Source organism: Mus caroli, chromosome 14 (assembly GCF_900094665.2).
Source record: "Mus caroli chromosome 14, CAROLI_EIJ_v1.1, whole genome shotgun sequence".
Lineage (NCBI taxonomy): Eukaryota > Metazoa > Chordata > Mammalia > Rodentia > Muridae > Mus > Mus caroli.
In genome coordinates this window covers 92,849,461-92,870,604 of record NC_034583.1, presented here as the reverse complement: position 1 = coordinate 92,870,604, position 21,144 = coordinate 92,849,461, and positions in this window count along the sequence as shown.

Below are 21,144 nucleotides of genomic sequence, written 5' to 3'. Positions count from 1 at the left end.
CATTTTTAATAGGGTTATTTGGTTTTCTTGAGTTCTTTTTATATATTGGACATTAGCCCTCTATCGAATATAGGATTGGTAAAGAGCTTTTCCCAATCTGTTGGTTGCCTTTTTGTCTTATTGACAGTGGCCTTTGCCTTACAGAAGCTTTGCAGTTTTATAAGGTCCCATTTGTCAATTCTCGATCTTACAGCACACTCCACTGGTATTCTGTTCAGGAATTTTTCCCCTGTACCATATCTTAGAGGCTTTTCCTCACTTTCTCTTCTATAACTTTCAGTGTATCTGGTTTTATGTAGAGGTCCTTGATCCACTTGGACTTGACCTTTGTACAAGGACATAAGAATGGATTGATTCACATTCTTCTACATGTTAATTGGAAGTAGAGCCAGCAACATTTGTTGAAAATGCTGTCTTTTGTCCATTTGCTGGTTTTAGCTCTTTTGTCAAAGATCAAGTCACCATATGTGTGTAGGTTCATTTCTGGGTCTTCAATTCTATTCCATTGATCTACCTGTCTGTCACTGTACCAGTACCATGCAGTTTTAATTACAATTGCTCTGTAGTACAGCTTGAGGTCAGGAATGGTGATTCCACCAGAAGTTCTTTTATTGTTGAGAATAGTTTTTGCTATCCTAGTTTTTTTGTTATTCCACATGAATTTGCAAATTGTTCTTTCTAACTTGGTCAAGAATAGAGTTGGGATTTTGATGGGGATTGCATTGAATCTGTAAATTGCTTTTGGCAAGACAGCCACTTTTATTTTATTAATCCTGTCAAGCCATGACATGGAAGATCTTTCCTTATTCTGAGATCTTCTTTGAATTCTTTCTTCAGAGACTTGAAGTTCTTATCATACAGATCTTTCACTTGCTTAGTTAGAGTTACACCAAGGTATTTTGTATTATTTGTGACTATTGTGAAGGATGTTGTTTCCATAATTTCTTTCTCAGCCAGTTTATTCTTTGTGTAGAGAAAGGCTATTGATTTGTTTGAGTTAATTTTATATCAAGCTACTGCACTAAAGCTGCTTATCAGGTTTAGGAGTTCTCTAATAGAATTTTTAGGGTCACTTATATATAGTATCATATCATCTGAAAATAGTGATATTTTGATTTCTTCCTTTCCAATTTTTATCCCTTTGATCTCCTTTTGTTGTCTAATTGCTCTGGCTAGGACTTCAAATACTATATTGAATAGGTAGGGAGAGAGTGGGCAGCATTGCCTAGTCCCTGATTTTAGTGGAATTCCTTCAAGTTTCTCTCCATTTAGTTTGATGTTGGCTACTGGTTTGCTGTATATTACCTTTATTATGTTTAGGTATTGGTCTTGAAATTTTGAGCTTTCCAAGACTTTTATCATGATCGGGTGTTGGATATTGTCAACATCTAATGAGATAGATGATCATGTGTTTTTTTTCTTTGAGTTTGTTTATGTAGTGGGTTACATGGATGGATTCCTGTATGCTGAACCATTCCTGCATCCCTGGGATGAAGCCAACTTGGTCATGATGGATGATCGTTTGATGTGTTCTTGGATATGGTTTGTGAGAGTTTTATTGAGTATTTTTGCATCAATATTCATAAGGGAAATTGGTCTGAAGTTCTCTTTCTTTGTTGGGTCTTTATGTGCTTTAGGTATCAGAGTAATTGTGGCTTCATAGAACAAATTGGGTAGAGTACCTTCTGTTTCTATTTTGTGGAATTGTTTGAGGAATATTGGTATTAGGTCTACTTTGAAGGTCTGATAGAATTCTTCACTAAAGCCATCTGGTCCTGGTTTTTTTTTTTTTTTTGGTTGGGAGCCTATTAATGATTTATTCTATTTCTTTAGGGGACATGGGATTGTTTAGATCATTAATCTGATCCTGATTTAACTTTGGTACCTGGTATTTGTCTAGAAAATTGTCCATTTCATCCTGATTTTCCAGTTTTGTTGAGTATAGGCTTTTGTAGTAGGATCTGATGATGTTTTGGATTTCCTCAGATTCTGTTGTTATGTCTCCCTTTTCATTTCTGAATTTGTTAATTAGGATTCTGTCCCTGTGCTGTCTAGTTAGTCTGGCTAAGGGTGTATCTATATTGTTGATTTTCTCAAAGAACCAGCTCCTGGTTTGGTTGATTCTTTGTATAGTTCTTTTTGTTTCCACTTGGTTGATTTCAGTCCTGAGTTTAATTATTTCCTGCTGTCTGGTCCTTTTGGGTGAAGTTGCTTCTTTTTGTTCTAGAGCTTTCAGGTGTGCTGTCAAGCTGCTAGTGTATGCTCTCTCCAGTTTCTTTTTGGAGACACTCAGAGCTATGAGGTAAATCCATTTGTTTCATAACTTCTGTTAGTTTCACTGTTTTGTTTTTGTTTCCATGATCTGTCCATTAATGAGAGTGGAATATTGATGTTTCCCACTATTTCTGTGTGTGGTGCAATGTGTGTTTTGAGCTTTAGTAAAGTTTCTTTTATGAATGTGGGTGCCTTCGAATTTGGAGCATAGATGTTCAGAATTGAGAGTTCATCTTGGTACCTTTTACCTTTGATGAGTATAAAGTGTCCCTCCTTGTCTTTTTTGATAACTTTAGGCTGAAAGTCGATTTTATTCGATATTAGAATGGTTACTCTATTTTTTGCCTTGGGACCATTTGCTTGGAAAATTGTTTTCCAGACTTCTAAGGTAGTGTTTTTTTTTGTTTTGGTTTTTTTGTTTGTTTGTTTTGTCACTGAAGTGGATTTGCTGTATGCAGTAAAATGTTGGGTCCTGGTTACATAGCCAGTCTTTTAGTCTATATCTTTTTTTTTTTTTTTTTTTTTTTTTTTTTTTTTAAAAGCAGGGTTTCTCTGTGTATCCCTGGCTGTCCTGGAACTCACTCTGTAGACCAGGCTAGCCTCGAACTCAGAAATCCACCTGCCTCTGCCTCCCAAGTGTTGGGATTAAAGGCATGTGCCACCACTGCCTGGCAGTCTATATCTTTTTATTGGGGAATTGAGTGAATTGATATTAAGAGATATTAAGGAAAAGTAATTGTTGCCTCCTGTTATTTTTGTTGTTAGAGTTGGGATTCTGTTCATGTGGCTATCTTCTTTTCGGTTTATTGAAAGATTACTTTCTTGCTTTTTCTACAGTGTAGTTTCCTTCCTTGTGTTGGAGTTTTCCCTTTATTATCATTTGAAGGGCTGGATTTGTGGAAAGATATTGTGTAAATTTGTTTTTGTCATGGAATACTTTGGTTTCTCCATTTATGGTAATTGAGAGTTTTGCTGGGTATAGTAGCCTGGGCTGGCATTTGTGTTCTCTTAGGGTCTGTATTGCATCTGTCCAGTATGTTCTGGCTTTCATAGTCTTTGGTGAGAACTCTGGTATAATTCTAATAGGTCTGTCTTTATATGTTACTTGACCTTTTTCCCTTACTGCTTTTAATATTTTTTTGTTTTGTTTTGTGCATTTGGTATTTTGATTGTTATGTGATGGATGGAGTTTCTTTTGTTCCTCAAACTATTTGAATTATGTAGGCTTCTTGTCTGTTCATGAGCATCTGTTTCTTTAGGTTAGAGAAGTTTTCTTCTATAATTTTGTTGAAAATATTTACTGGACCTTTAAGCTGGAAATCTTCCTTCTCATCTATATCTATTATCCTTAGGTTTGATCTTCTCATTGTGTCCTGGATTTCCTGGATGTATTGGATTAGGATCTTTTTGCATTTTGCATTTTTCTTGATTGTTGTGTCAATGTTTTCTATAGAACCTTCTGCACATGAGATTCTCTCTTCTATCTCTTGTAGTCTGTTGGTGATGCTTGCTTCTTTTCTTTTTGATTTCTTTCCTAGGTTTTCTTCTCCAGAGTTGTCTCCCTTTGTGATTTCTTTATTGTTTCTACTTTCATTTTTAGATCCTGGATGGTTTTGTTCAATTCCTTCACCTGTTTGGTTGTATTTTCCTGTAATTCTTTGAGGGATTTTTGTGTTTCCTCTTTAAGGGCTTCTACCTGTTTCTTGTGTTCTCCTGTATTCTTTAAGGGATTTTTTGTGTTTGCTCTTTTAGGGCTTCTATCTGCTTAGCTGTGTTCTCTTGTATTTCTTTAAGGGAGTTATTTATGTCCTTCTTAAAATCCTGTACCAGCATCATGAGATATGATTTTAAATCTGAATCTTGTTTTTCTGGTGTGTTGGGGTGTCCAGGACTTGCTGTGATGGGAGTACTGTGTTATGATTATGCCAAGTAGTCTTAGTTTCTGTTGGTAAGATTCTTGTGTTTGTCTTTTGCCATCTGGTAATTTCTGGTGTTAGATATTCTTGCTGTCTCTGGCCGGAGCTTGTTACTCCTGTGAGTCTGTAAGCCTGTGTTAGCACTCCTGGGAGACCAGCTCTCTCCTGGGAGGACAAGTGCATAGAGGACTGAGGAACAGCCCCACCTACTGGGTGCAGATGGAGGCAGGTATGACCCTGTTCCAGCCTTTCTGCCTCTTCTGGCCTTTGCACTCCTCTGGGAATCTTCCTTATATAGTCCCTAGAGAGAAAATGGCGATCTCCCCTGAGTCCTGGGGTCAGAGCATTCCCTGGAGGCAAGCTCTCCCCTGGCAGGGAATGTGCACAGAGCCCACTCATACTTTTAATGGACTTCTTACTACCAATCACTTTATTGAATAAGCCTACAACTCCGAATCTACTCTAAAAGTTCAGTATCTTTATCTCCAAGAGACAGCATCAACCTTAAAATTTTCTATAAGCCATTATTCAGGGAACTATCTTGGCTCAAGATAACTTTGAAGCCATGAGATTTGACAGAATAAAAAGATTAAAGGAAAAAAAATACACTTTTTTTTGCTTTTATAGGTTCCCATGACCACTATTCATTGTAACTTCATCTCCTTTTTTGTCTCAAGAATTAAGATATTGCACCTTTTCTTAGCACTAGGTCAGAGCTGAAGGTTTTAACATAAATTATTTTTAGGAATAGGAAGTGGATTTAATATTAGGCAACTTTAAGAGTTTGGGACAAGATTTCCTTTTACGAATGTACACTTCAGTCAGGATTTCCTTAAGAATTAATTTAGTAAATTTGAAAGTACATAAAGCAAACAGCAAAAACCTTCCTTTAACCCTCCCCCACCCCCACTTAATTGCAACATTTTGAAAAATGACAGCAACCTCCATTTATCGCTTAACCTATTGATGTGCTCACGGTGGTACCATTGATTTGCAATCTCAAGGCAACCCCTTCTTGCTGCTGGGAGCCAAGGTCTATTCATTTATTATTGTGTGTACTCATGGGAGGGAGATGGGTCTCATCGACCCAGCAGTGCACCAGCTGGTAAATATTTAATGTTTATTCCCATCACTGATATTATTTCAGATTTGGATATTGACAGTCATTCACATAACAGATTGGTGTAGCTTACAGTTTATAACACACTCTTTAGCAGTCTGCAGTCTCTTTCTTTATTGCAGAGGCTTATGTGTCTGTAGTAAATTTGCTGTGTTGTGTTTAAATGTTGTATAGTCTACATTTAAATTTTAGATCATCTTGGTGTCTTTTGACGGAGGCCCCTACTTGTTCTCTATCATTGTATATTTTCAGAACTACAATCCTTGAAGATGCTCAAGAACTTCAACCTTTAAAATTAGTATGACATTATTTTCTTATATTATTTATCTCTAGAAATCCTTTACTGCACCAGCTCAGAGTGTGCATGTGTGCTTTCAGATGCTCACTGAAGTAAAGCCTGGCTTAACTGGAGGCTGTTGGTTATTCACACGTAACTTTCAGGTGTGGGCTTTAATTTTGAAATCAGCCTGACTGCTTGTCTTTGAAGCATTGCTACTTTGCCATCTATTATATACTTCCTGCCACTACAGGGACCCTGTCTGTTTAGAAGTCTTTGTAACAACTCTTCTGGAAGCTTATACCCGGTCAACCTATTGTCATCAGTTAGAATTTGATTTCCAAATCACATCTTAAATTGTGGTTCTTGTATTGATTCCTGTTTAGTACGCCTGAATCATTACACATTGTGTCTATACATGGAGACTTTGATTTCCTCCTCCTCCCCACTCACCTCTGCATCCTCTCCTTCTCTTTTGTCGTCGTCGTCTTCTTCTTCTTCTCCTCCTCCTCTTCTTCCTTCTTCTGTGAATCCTACCTTGCCTCCACATGAGAAGACTCAAAAAATGTTTCCTTAAGTTTTTGAGACTATTACTTGCCATTTCTTCCCTCCAAACACTTCCATACACTCCCCCTTGCTCTCTTTCAAATTCATGGCCTATTTTTCCCCATTATCTGTTATTACATAGACACACACACACACACACACACACACACGTTTTTCTAGGTACATAAACACAACCTTCTCAGTCTCATCGGTAATGTTACTTGTGTGTATGTTTTCAGGGATGATCATTGGGTATTAGATAACCACTTGGTGGGCTCTTCCCATGTAAGACTATTTCTCCCATTCGCAGCATTCCAAAGTTGCCTGTAGACTTCCTTTTTGTGTGTGAATTTCATTTTTTTCCCCACAGGTGATTTTGGTTTAGTTTTTCTGGCTTTGAACACAACAATCTCTACTGTTCATATTCAAACCTGGAGAAAATTGGTCCAGATATCAGACAAGTGCTGTTCTATTCACTCAGCTGAGAGAGATCAGCAGTCCTTTCAAGGGGAAAATTTCTATATTGCTTGAACTTCTCTGGGCTTTCTGACAGGTGTGCCTGCTTCTGAAGTGGTGATGTTGTTAATTTTTGGTGCTGTGTTATGCTGCTTTTAAAACACCATTTAAAAATGTGAATAAATAAATACGAGCTATGGCTTATCATTAAAAATTGTACATTACCTTGGCCTCCCTGTGAAATTAGTACTTTCATTTTATCTTTCGGGAAAGCTTACATGAACACGAGAGATAGAGGGCTTCTAAACAAGTTTTACAGCAGACATAAATGGACAGAAAGCTAGAAAACAGAATGTATTCATTACTTTTCTATTACTGTGATAAAACAGTATGACCAAGGCAACTTGAGGAAGGGCTTATTTGGGCTTACAGTTCTGGAGGGATAAGAACTTATCATGGTGGTGATGCTGAGAGCAGGCATGCCAGCCAGAATAGCAAGCTGAGAGTTCATATCTTGAACCAGAAGCAGCAAGCAGAGAGGGCAAAGTTCAAATGTCATGAGGCTCTGCAGTCCCAGTGGCTGCCCCAATGACGTGCTTCTCTCAGGAAAACCACATTTTCTTTCTTTTTAATCAATCAATTAATTAATTGATTTTTACACTTCATATTTTATTCCCCCACCCTCTAACTCTTTCACATCCCATACCTCCTCCCTACCCCCTGCCTCCACATGAATGTCCCTACCCCATCTGATCTCTAAAATCCCTGGGGCCTCCAGTCTCTTGAGGGTTACATGTATCATCTCTGAACACAGACCCAGCAGTCCTCTACTGTATATGTGTTGGGGGGGGGGCTTATATTAGCTGGTGTATGATGCCTTGTTGGTGGTCCAGTGTTTGAGAGATCTCAGTGGTCCAGATTAATTGATACTGCTGGTCTTCCTACAGGGTTACCCTCCTCCTCAGCTTCTTTCAGCCTTCCCTAATTCAACAACAGGGGTCAGCAGCTTCTGTCCATTGGTTGGATGCAAGTATCTGTCTCTGACTTTTTCAGCTGCTTGTTGGGTCTTCCGGAGTATGGACATGCTAGGTCCCTTTTTGTGAGTGCTCCATAGCTTCAGTAACAGTGTCAGGCATTGGGACCTCCCCTTGAGCTAGATCACACTTTGTGCTTGTTACTGGTCCTTCTTTTCCCCAGGCTCCTCTCCATTTCCATCCCTGTAATTCTTTCAGACAGGAACAATAAAGCCACATTTTCTAAGCCTCCCAACAGCATCACCAGGTGGGGACCAGGTATGCAAATGCACAAGACTATGTGGGGCATTTACAAGCCATCACACCACATATGTTACCAGTTCCACGTTTAGTTAAGCAAATGCCCTGAATGGTAATTTTTGTATATTTTAGTAAAGAATATTTAAATATATTTCAAGATAACATTTATCCTAATAAAACAAAACAAAATAAGCAAAATACTATGGGTCCCAGGTGACTAGAAAAGTTTCTCCGTGGAATGTGTCCTTGTTAAGTCTGCCTATTCAGACTTTCTGTCCCCGAAATTGTGATAAAGAAGTTTCTGCAGTTGTCAAGTGACCCACTTCTCTGTAATTTATTATAGAATCTCAACGAACTAAGATGTTGTTATCTTGAAATTTCTCATAAACTGGTACCTAGGCCTCCCAGGAAGATATCCTAATAATTCTCTATGGTCTGAGATGTTCTATACACCCCTTACTGATTCACCTACCTACAAGAGAAGAGGGATTCTCTTCGATTTACCAGGAGATGTGGTTTGAATATGAAATCACTTCATAGGCTTATGTATTAGAACGCTTGATCCCCAGCTTGTGGTCCTGCTTGGGAAAGTTATGGCACCTTTAGGAGGTGAAGCCTTGCTGGAACAAATGCCTGATGGAGGGAGGGAGGGAGGAAGGCTTTGAGGTTGTATCATCTGACCCCACTTGCTCTGTCTACTTCTTGTGTTCTGATGAAATTTCAGCCAGCTTCCTGCCCCTGCAGCCGTCCCTTCCCTGACTGGAGTCATGTCTTCCCTGCTATGATGGACTCTGGAATTGTAACCCAAAGTAATTCCTCTCTTCCCCAAGTTGCTTTATGTCAGGGCATTTTATCATGGGAAGGGAAAGAAAACTAACACACCGGGTATGGATCTGGATGAGAAATAGTTTTCTGAAATGAGAGATTGATTTCACAAAATCTCACTAATAACTTTCAAGGCACAAGAATTTCCTAGGGTTTGATTTATGGATAGCATGTTGTCATATGATAGTCATAGTGATATCTCTGGGAGAAAAACACCAGGAATTAATCTTCTTCTTAACATGTTAGGATAATTAAAAAAAAACACAACAAACAAACCAACTTAATGTTTGCAAAATGAAGATGTTAAATGTGGAAAAATTTGGCATTTGTAACATTTTATATTTTGTTTTATTCATTTTCACTGTGGCAATTCAACCTTGAACCTTGAATGCGTCAAGCATGCATTCTACCACATAAGCTCTGTCCTGAGCCTGATACTCGAATGTTGACTGATATGTTTAAAAAAAAAACTTTCACATTTAAAATAAAGTAACAAAACATTATTATCAACCATCAAATTATACAGCTATGGTGGTTTAATTTGTCCTAGAATTTGATATTCTTTTTATTTGGCCTTCCATGTACCTATGAAGGAAGGCAGAGAAGCATAAACGCCTTTATCCCAGGGATATGGCTTTGAAGTAAAGGCAGAGTGATTATAAGCAATGCCATGGTCCTTCCACCCCAGGCCTTCTTGTGATGTCAGGCATTGTGTCTATCACTTGCTCTGTCTCCTCGACTAGCTTCTCTGAAAGGTAAGGGATGTATCTTTTTGTAGTCTTGTGTTTAGGATTTTAGAATTCGGCATGCATTTCTTGATTATAAATGATCTGCTGAAGTAAGGCAGGATGAAAAATCTTGAGTTTGAATCTTTCCTTGACAGTGATAGACTTCTAGACAAAGCAATTAATCTGCTGCCTGGAACAGTCTGAGAGGGCATGCATTTATATGCGAGCACATTCACTTCCCCACGGAGAAGACAAGTTTACGTCTGTTTCCTTTTCATTGCTACTTCATAGAAGTTCTCACAAATTAGAGTACCACTTGAAATCACAGAGGAAAGACCAGAGGATTGTAAAGGAAATCAAAGGTAGATATAAACGAAGCTAAAATTGAACCTAACAAAGACAAACAAAAAAAGAAAGGAAAAACAGAAAACACCCCATAGAGGCTATCAGCCTTTGTGTTCTGGTTTGAAATGTGGTCACTTCTCTCATTGCTACTCCCTGTCCTCATCAGAGCCACAGAGCTGCCAGATTTTGGACTAGTTAAATAAAGCCCCCCCCCAACCCTTTAAAATAACCTGTCTCAGGTCTTCTGTACTAGAATTTCAAAGCTTGAAACATAACCTGGGTTTTGATTGCAGCTTCACTGAGTCCACTGGAATAGCCTGTGTGGGTCATTTTCCATCACTGGACTCAGCTGGGAGAATTCCTCCGTGAATGTCACAGATGATGTAGCAAGGCCACAATCTAAACACAGCCAGGAAAAGAGATGTCGTTGTATCAACATTTATCTGAATTATTTGGAAAGTAGACCATTCTTTTCTATTCTTACCTTAGTCAACTCTTTTCATCACCACATGTTGTAGTCAGTTTTCCATTGCTGTGAAGAGACATCATGACCACAGTAACTTGTATAAAGAAAAGCATTTAATAGGGGCTGGTTGCAGTTTCAGAGGGGTTAGTCCATTGTCAACATTGTGGGGGACATGGTGGTACACAGGCAGACATGGGCTGTGAAGGAGCTGAGAATTCCAGATATGCAGGCAGCAGGGAGAGAGAGAGAGAGAGGGAGAGAGAGGGAGAGAGAGAGAGAGAGAGAGAGAGGCCTAGAGCATAGTGTGTGTGTGTGTGTGTGTGTGTGTGTGTGTGTGTGTGTGTGTGTGTGTGACTGTGGGCCTGGCTTGGACTTTAGAAAACTTCAAAGCCCACCCTCAGTGACATACTTCCTCTAACAAGGCCACACCTTCCAATCCTTTCAAATAGTGCCATTCTCTGGTGACTGACTAAACATTCAACTCTGTGAGCCTATGGGGGTCATTTTTATTCAAACCACCACAGGTTTTTTTTTTAAACCATAACTTTGATGGCAATCAAAACTTACAGGTGTATGTAAGTGGGCACTTAAAGAAATGGCCCTTGGTCCTGTGAAGGCTCTATGCCCCAATAGAGGGGAATGCCAGAACCAGGAATGGGAGTGGGTGGGTTGGGGAGCAGGGGGAGGGAAGAAGGAATAGGGGATTTTTGGAGGGGGAACTAGGAAAGGGGATAACATTTGAAATGTAAATAAAGAAAATATCTAATAAAATAATAGACAAACAGAAAAAAAATGCTTTTTTTGGGCAATAAATATCTTTGTGTTAGAGGGTATTTTGTACACAAATTCTTAGAAGGAAAATATTGATATAAATGTGTTTCAGTGTTAATTTTGAATATAACACTTCCCAGTAATGTGTGAGTAAATAAATAGAAGAAACAAAACTTTTTTTTCCCCCTCTACTAGTTATTAACCTAGGTCACTGTTTACAAGTACCAGATGCACATTTTTATGAATGTTATTTGTACACAAAACCAAATTATAATTCTTGCACATTCAGGAATGAAAGAAAATGATTTGAAAGCTTGAGTGTTTAAGATGTAGAGCTAAGACTTTGAATGTGAATTAAAAAGTATGCATTATTAAAAAAAAAAAACAAATGGGCAATTTCTCTTGTGGAAAATGCTACACTGTTCAACAGTTGTACCCTGAGTTCTTGAATTATCTGGTTCCTTTATTATCTGTCCTTCAAAAATCCTGCCTGCATTTTAGATACTTTTCCACAGAAAACATAAATAATAAGAACATAATGTTATTTCTATGTATGTTTCCAGGGCTGATCATTTGGTGCCGGATAATCAAATGGTATACTCTTTCCTTGGGAAGACCGTTTCTCCTCTCAGCATATCTTAGTTGCTTATAGTTCTTTGTGTGTGATGGAGGCTTCTTGCACTTGCCCTTTGCATCCAGTAGTGCATCCATTATTGTCCTTGTTCAGCTCATGCCTAGATAATCACATTGGTGAAACTTTGTGGGTGTAGCTTCTGACCTTACTAAGAAACACAATTCCATAGCATTTAGAAATACCTCTCTCTCTCCCTCTCTCTCTCTCTCTCTCTCTCTCTCTCTCTCTCTCTCTCTGTGTGTGTGTGTGTTTATGTGTGTGTGTGTGTAGAGAGAGAGAGAGAGAGTGAGCTTCTATATGCATATATGCATTAACAATAACAATCAAAAAAGAAGCCATGAATTTGAAAGAGAGCAGAAGGAGGTATGTGGGATGGTTTAGAGGGAGGAGACAGAAGGGAGAAGTGTATAACCTTAAATATATAAAGTAATCATTTTATAATAAAATAGAAAAGAATGATCCAATGCTCATTAGTTCTGTTAGTCTGTCTGTTAGTTCTAATGGCTAACAGAAATATTTCACACTTTGAAATATAGGTTATGAATCTGTAGTGACCTTGCCTCCTCACTTTTTTTTTTTTTTGATACAGGGTTTCTCTGTGTAGTCCTGGATGTCCTGGGCTCTGTAGATAAGGCTGGCCTCAGACTCAGAGAACCTCCTGTCTCTGCCTCCTGAGTACTGGAATTAAAGGCATGCATCACCACAGAATGGCACCTCCTCGCTTTTAAAGGCCATGTCAGACTCTATGAGTTGCTAAGTTTTAATGATGTGTTGAATTGCTTGTTAGCCTTGTAGCTGTTTGGGTTCAGCAAAGCATACCAGACTTATTTAATTAACAGAAGCTAAGTCCTAATTAACTGCGCATGACTCTCAAGTTATTCTTTCCATACGGTATCTCTTCACTCTAGGAAAAGCTAAATTTTAAATCATAGGTTAGGTTGGGAAGAGTATTTTAAATTCTGGCACACTTGCCAATCTTTTAATATTATTTTCTGTGATAACTCTTATAGTTAATTATTAAAACATTTCCAAAGAGAGTAGAATCATGCATTAAATGTGGCAAGTTCTATTTTTAGGTGGTAGGTACTACTTGAGCAAGAGGGAACTCTTCAGGTATATAGATCCTGTATAAATAAACTGACAGCTGACAGATATTGCTAGAGGAGAAAGTGAAGTCTTTTCAGTCAAGGTAGGGTGTGAAATAACTTTGTTTGCTAATAATGATCTAGATGTGTTCAATTGCAGTCTGGCCAATGGGAAAAATGGCTTCCCCAGTATCTTTTAAAAAACACTCTGTTAGATTTTGTTCATTTCTATTTTATATGTGACGGTTTTGCCTGCATGAATATGTAACATGTGCATGTTTGGTGCCCATGGATACCATAACTCCTGGAACTGGAGTTATGAATACCTGTGAACCACCATGTAGGAGCTTCAAACTGAACCCAGCCAGGTCCTTTGTGAACCACCATATGGATGCTGAGAATCAAACCTGGGTCCTTTGCAAGAGCAACATGTGCTCTCAGCTACTTAGCTGTCTCTCCAGCCACTGACCTTACCAGTTTCTTTAAGATAAAAGACTCAATGACATTTCTTCATAGTTAACTAATTTACCTCATTCAGTACAAGCAATTTCAAATTCTATATTCAGACCCGCATATACCCCATTGTTTGTTTGCATAAGGAATTTAGGTATATAATAAAGCCTCTATACTCATGATATCTAAATATTTCTAAGTAAGATCTCCGATCATTTCAGTTTAGAGAGCTTGCCCATGACTTTTGCTAACTTTCAAGAGCTTGTGCTTAATAGAGTTTTCTATATTGTGCATTTAGTTTCTTTTTGGAAAACCCAGTGAGTTTACTGGGGTTACTTACAAGGCTGTGAATGAGGGTTTACTTGCATGATGGCAGAAGACTCAAAAACAAATCCATCAACAAAAATCCAAGCCCAGCCTGAGGGACAGCTCACAGACACTGGATGCTTCTCTGGCGCTTCCCACCAGAGTTAGAAACAGCTCCCGTGTTGGAGTGAACCTTGTACCTATTTTTAAAATCCCATATCGATCCCAGAATTAAAGATTGTCTGCTTGCTATATTCAAAGTAGGTCTCATATATTCCCTATCCTTCACTAAGCTTTATACATATCTCTTTAGATAGTGTATAGGGGACATAATTGGCAGAAAAAGATAACTATATACAGGACTGTAGAAGGTAGGGTAAATGAAATCAGTGGCTTTTCCGAGTGTCCCACTTACATGGTTTTGTTTGTAAGTTTCTTTGTTTTTAGATTGAAACAACTAGGTGATACCATCTAGTCAAATGCTTTTCAAGTCTGATTTGGAGACTTACATTCCAGTGACCAATCACTTCATCAGAGATGCCCCAGATCAGCTGCAAATGCATCCTTTTCGGATTATCTTAGGATCTTTACTTCATGGCATAACAACCCATGTGGGAGCACTTAAAGAAGCCTGCCTGGAATTTCTTAGGAGTGGGTGTGAACCCTCTAATTCCTCTGCTTACAAGAGTAGGATGAGGTCTGGGAAAGTGGGACAAAGCTAAGAATTTGACACAGTACTGTGTAGCCCATGCTCGGTAAATAATGCAGTGGCAACATTGTTTCTGTTAGGGATGATGATACTATAACTAAAAGTTGTTATATTTAAAGATATTAGAACTATAATATTTAGAATTAAAATATTGTTATTGCAGTTTTCCCTGGACTTATAATCAAATCTTCATTCAGCCTATGGGACCACCTGTTATTATTCCATTGAGTATGAAATTCAATTCACATAATATATCCAGCTGGAAATACTTAAGAAAAATCAAATGAATGCCTTTATTTTTTAAAGTATTTTTTAAATAAAAATAGGTTTTAATACTCTGAGGATGGCATGAAATTTTAATTTAATTGGTTAGCGGTCTAAATTAGACTGAATTGTAGTTGAATATTTTCTTATCACTTGAGAAATGCTATTGAATGTCTTTTGATTGTTTTTCTAGTTGCAGCTGAGTCTAACAATTTCTTTTTCTGAATGTATTTAGGAGTTTGCAAAAAATTTTTGCTTACAATAGAGACTTAAACAATTATATGTTTAAATTTAGTTAGTAGGCTGCTTAAGTAATTATATCTTTAAATGCCAGAGTGAGCTGTGGTGTTGTTTAGACTTCCACAGGATGCTGGCTCTATATAGTTATCTCACTATGTTAAGCGTGTGTCCACTTGCACAGCTCACTGCTTTCCATGGACATCACTTTGATTGCACTTAGAGATCAGCCAGACAATGTTGTGCCTAGTGAAAGGAATACTTTCCCGTGCATTGAAAATTGGCCTCAGTGGGAGAAGATGCATCTAATTCTGTAGAGGCTTGATGCCCCAGTGGGTGCATGGTGGGTGGTAGTGTGTGGGTGGGGGGAGCACCCTCTCAGAGCCAAAGGAGAGGGATGGCGGGGTGAAGAATTCTGGGAGGAGAGACCGGGGAGGGGGGGGGAAATGTTTAGAATGCAAATACATAAAATGCATAATTAAAAAATAAAAAATAATAAAAAAAGAAAATTGAACGGAGAATAATCTCATTGTGAGAATCATTTTCACTGTCAACTTGACAGAATTTAAAATCATCACAAAATGTTTTCAGAAAGGCTTAGCTGAAGACTCACCTTATGTATGAATGTACCCATTCTGTGGGTTGAGGTCCCAGACTGTAGGAGTAGAAGCGTGGATGGGAGGCGAGCTGTTGGGGCACCAGCATCCAGCACCGTGCTTCTCTGCTGCAGATGCAGTGTGAGTGGTCAACCCACGGTCCTGCCATCAGGACTTCTGTGCAGTGACAGACCATGCCAGCCAACTCTCAGCCCAAATAGACCAGTCTGTGCTATGGTGCCAGGTTGTTGTCTTGTTGGTCTTGTTCCACATCAATGACAGAAGCCACTAATACATATACACACTGAAGGTTATTATTCTAAGGTATAGAAGTGGTTATGGAGAAGAGGATTGGTGGAAAGACTGAACCCAGATGTCTAGATGTGCTACTAAGGCAGAGTGGGAGTGGAAAGCAGACATGCAGGAGGCATGGATGCTCATGACTGATGACTATGGGCTGATGACTATGGAATCAGATTCACAGATACTAGGTCATTAAGTGTTCTTAATTTTGATAATGTTAGAAAGAATTTAAATGCCTTTACACCTAGGTTTACAGATATTTAAATAATATGAAATAGTTTAGTGTAAGTGTAAACTTAGTGCATTTGCATGCCATACCAGCTCTCATAAATATAATGAAATAAACTGTAATGGTTAAATTTATATTTGCTTTCCTTTTATTGCTTAGACTCAAAGAAATATCTTAAGATTTTTCTTTTACATTTGAAAATAATATTTAAAAGCAGACTATTAAAACTTAATTGCCTCAAAACTTTAAGAGGAGAAAACTCTTCAGACATAATTACAGCATCCATATTTAATGATGACCACGGAAACATAAATATGAAATTATTAGATGTTATTAGGTTGGGCAGCTGAGATGGTAACCAAATAAACAAAAAAATTGGTAGTCTAATTTGTGGATTCCAGAACAGGAATGATTAGCTAATATATTTAGCTAATGACCCTAAGTCCAAGGCTAAGATGGAAGCTGATCAGATTTGTAGAAGTCTGTGGCTGACATTAAGGGCTGTGCATCTCTGTATTTGTAACATATCCTCAAATGAATAAGCAAAGTCTGATGAAGAATAAATACATACCTGCCATTGAAAGTAGCCTTGACCAATTTAAAAGACATAAATTTCCAGCTTGAACACACCAGTGCCAGTCAGAAAAAATCCTTACCAGAACCAAGCACACAGTTGCGAAGACTCAGTGTACTTTGGGGCAGGTGGTCTTCATTTATATACAAGGAATTGCCCAGTTAAGCAGGATCATAGCTTCCACAGAATTACTTGTCTTGCTCAGTGTTTTCCACTTTTGCCAATCCTATGGATGGACTCAGGTCATTAACATCTAACAAGATGCCTTTGGCAGGGAGAAGAGGACAGCTCGAGAAAGTCTTTTCTCAGGAGGACAAATGATACGCATTTTTCCCTTTGATGAGGAAAGAGATAGACACTCCAATTCTGTTTGTCTTCCTCCATTTGATTAAGGAGAAAATGACTCCAAATCTCAACTCCAAGATATCAGATGTTCCAAAGTATGTTATAACTATATGAAGCACCACCATGATGACAAATACAATGGAGCTCTTTGCCTCTGACTTTACTAACATGCTCAGGCAAACTATAAATTAGTCATCTTTGCCATCAAGTCAAATTCCACTTCTACCTGTAGTTATCCATGATGCAGAAAAAGAGGCTGAAGTAGAGTTGCCTGGGTAGTATTTATTACTAAAGAAGCCAGATGAACCAAACTGCTGACAGGTGTTCTAGGCTGAGGCTGATGTCCTAGGCTCAATTTCAAGTCTATAGCTTTCTGCTGCGACCTGTATGTGCATATATGTATCAAGGCAGAACACTAGTGCTTCTGTGAGATGCGTCATATTTTGAGCATCGCTGACTCAAGGTTAGTGCTGAAACTTCTGTCAAATCCTGATTGAAGCTGCTATAAGCCACACATTTCCAGATGCAGTTCTCCCTTGAAGTGTATGGTAAAACTTTCAGAGGAGCAATAGCCTTGACTGATGGTTTGATTTAAAGCTATACTTGGGAAGCCTAGGATGGAAGGTCTTGTCTTAGGCTGAGATTTACAAAACTACGCATGAGCCAGGAGTTGTCATCCATTCCAGAGACTGACTAACAAGACCATCCAATGGCATTTCCACAAAACTTGATGTTCAGTAGAGGAAAATTCATGTAGAAGGCCATAGAATTAAGGTGACATTTTAAAAAAAAGTTTATATAACAAAGAGTTAGTGCACTCTTCTGTGATAGGACCATGACACTGTGGGTATTGGATGGACAAAATATGACAGAAATCACTTCTCTGGAGAGTGCGCCATCCTGGAAAAGTCTCTGACTTTAGGTTAAAGTCTAACTTCTTTTCATAGGACATTTGGAGCCTGAAGCAAAGCACCTTGGGATCACAAGGCCTGATTAATGGCCTCAGCTGATTTCAAAATGACTGACATCTTTCTTGATATATATTTCATGAAACATCTCCAGGTCTGATTACCAAGATGAGGATTCTAGTCATAGTAAACTAGTTACACTTCTCTGCACGCCATACTCTTTTGCTTCTGGAACTGTGAAATTGCTTTGAGTACTATTTTGAACTCACTTATCCAATCCTTTTTCTCTAATAGGAGTATTCATTTCCTGGGCTGCTTACTATCTCAGGTGTCAATGCTTGGTGATGCTTTTCCCAGTTCTCAAGTCTGTTGTGTCTGTTCCAAATGCCCCCACAGCACTTTTTTCTCGCCGTGGTTATCATACAAAACTCATCCCTTGTAATTTCCTGTTTCCTTCAAGTTTATGTTGCTTGAAAAACTGTAGCTCATTAGGGGAAGTGGTTCTATAATGTTGTCATTATCTCTCCAGAGTCTGGCACAGTGCCCAGGTTCAGACAGGAGCTTAGAAATATTTTTAGACTATGAGAGTATTTGTCAACATCTGGGAATAGCAACTTTCAATGAAGCAAGTGGAACTTAGAAAACTGTATTCTACAGACTCATTCTGATGCAAGCATGTGTTGTCTATTATCTCTGCCTATCAATTGATCTATTAAGCTATCATCTATCCGTCTATGTATCTATGTATTATCTATCTATCTATCTATCTATCTATCTTTCTATCTTTCTATTTATCCTCTATCATCTGTATAATCTATCCAATATCTATCTATTATCTATGTAATACATATCAATTACATGAGTACCTCTAACATCGACTTGCTTACCAAATGTCATCTATCTACCACTGAACTTAAAAGGCACAAAGTTATTTAAGGGACATTTGAGGATTTGTTCCATATAAATCTGTCACTCTGACAAAGTCTATTTTCCTAAATGCAGCTTCAAGAATGTATATCCATTCCAGTGACTCTTAGAGAAAATTGATAGTGTTCTCTGGATATTAAAACCGTCTCTGGGACTAACTGGTGACCTGGGACAGGGGACACTCCTGGGAGTCTATGGAGTGATCCTAGCTGAGGCTCTTAGCAGCTGGGGATATGGAGACTGAAGTGGCCACCACCTGTAGCCAGACTGGACTTCTAGTGGAGGGAGGGGCACATTAGCCCATTCATAAAACTGTTGGCTCCCCCAAAGAAAATGAAAATAAAGAAATGTACATATCAGACAATTTAATTATATGCAAAATACAGTATTTGGTCTAAAAAAAAAAAAGCAACTTTGACCCCAAATTTGCCCTGCTTACAAGATGCAAAAGGATAAAGGTGAAGCAGAGAGTGAGGAAAAGGCTAACCAATGGCTGGCCCAACTTGAGAGCCATCGCATGACAGAAAGCCAATCCCTGATATTGTTTATGATACTCTTCTATGCTTGAATATAGGAATCTAGCATAACTGTCATCAAGAGGCTTCATCCAGCAGAGGATAGAAACAGATGTAGAGATCTACAGCCAAATATCAGGTAGAGCTCAAGGAGACTTGTGGTCTAGTGGAGGATAGCATGGGGCAAGCCAGAGGGGTCAAGGACTCTACAAGAAGACTCACAGAAACAACTAACCTATGCCCTTTGGGGTTCACAGGGGCTGAACCACCAACCAAAGAGCATGCACAGGCTGGACCTAGGCCCCTTACACATTTGTGACAGATGTGCAGCTTGGTTTTCATGTAGGTCCCCTAACACACTTAGTTGCCTGCCATTGGATCATCTTCCCCTGCCTGCTTGGTTCTCAGTGGCAGAGGATATGCTTAGTCCTACTGCAAATGATGTCCCAGGGCAAGCAGGTACCCAAGGGGTTGGGGTTCCCCTCTTCTGAGGAAAAGTGGAGGAGGTAATGGGTTGGGAAGATTTGTGGGAGTTGGTAGAGTAGGGAGGGGGAAGCAACCAGGATGTAAAGTGAATATACAAATAAATAAACACACACACACTGTATATATAATTGGAAAGTGCTTTGACCAATATAATGTGGCAACAAAGATACAATTTCATTACAGTGTGTGATCTGAATACGAGGATTTCCCGTCATCTTTCTCCCTGCCATCTCGGTATCTGTTTGTCATTTTCCTTATTTTCTGTTCTTTTCTCTGTTTCATGGCACGTGTTTAGAATATACCCACAATAGTGGTGTGAAATCCCACACCAGCGTTGTAGCCATCTGTAGGGGCTCTGGCTAGTAAGTCTACCTCTAGTGTCATCGGACAGGTAGAATCCAGTGTGGAACATGTGAGCAGACAAGGGCATAGATGACTCTGTGTGTTACCTTTAAGTCTTCCAGCTAAGGCCTTTGATATAAAGGAGCAGAGATAAGTCATCCTTCAATACACTGTGAGTTTCCAACTCACTGAAATGAAAAAAAAATAACAAGTGACTATTATTATAAACATTAAACTTGTGGGCTGGGTGGATGGCTTCATTGCAAGCATGAGGGCCTGCTGGTACGTGGTTGTAATCCCAGCGCTCAGTAGGAAAATACAGGATGATCCCCATGGCTCAGTGGCTGTCTAGCCAAGACTTCTTGGCAAGTTCCAGGGCATTAAGAGATCCTGTCTCAAAATTTAAAATGCGGAACAGCACCCAAGGTTGTTTTCTAGTCTCCACATATGTAAATGCACACATTGTGAACACATAAACCTCCTACATATATACACATGAACACTACTAAATTAACATGATATTCATGAAATAGATCACAATACATTCCACAAAGTAATTCTCTTGGCTGTCATGTTTATGATGGATTGATTTCTTTCTGTACTCAGAATAAGCTTCTTTACAAACCTGTATAAAAGAGAAGAAAATCTCAGGGCCATAGATATGTCTCTCTGGTTAAGAGCACTTGCTGCTCTTCCAGAGGATCTGAGTTTGAGTTCCAGCACCCATGTCAGGTGTTCACAATCATAAGTAACTCCAGATTCAGGGGATGCAATGCTTCTTGCATTCACATGCAAATACACATGCATGTGCACACACACACACACACACACACACACACTATTTACAAATACTTTAAAATAATACAAACAAATCCTTAAAAATGAAGAGAAAATCCCAATGAAGTTCCAAAGGAAGGATGGGAAATTAAAAGTATTTTTAGATGTTTATTTTATTTATTTTAGTCTACATATGTGAGTGTTCTGCCTGAATATACTACATGCATATTTGGTTACAACAGATGTCAAAAGAGGGAATCCAGTCCTCTGGCACTGAAGTTACAGATGCTTGTGGTCCACCAAGTGGGTTGGGTGGATGTTGGGAACAGAACATAGGTTTCCTGCAAGAGCAACAAGTACCAAGTCTTAACTACTGAGTCCTTTCTCTAGTCCCCAAAATGACAATGTAAAAGTTGAGGACACTAGAAACATGGTTAAAAAAACATGAGCAGATGA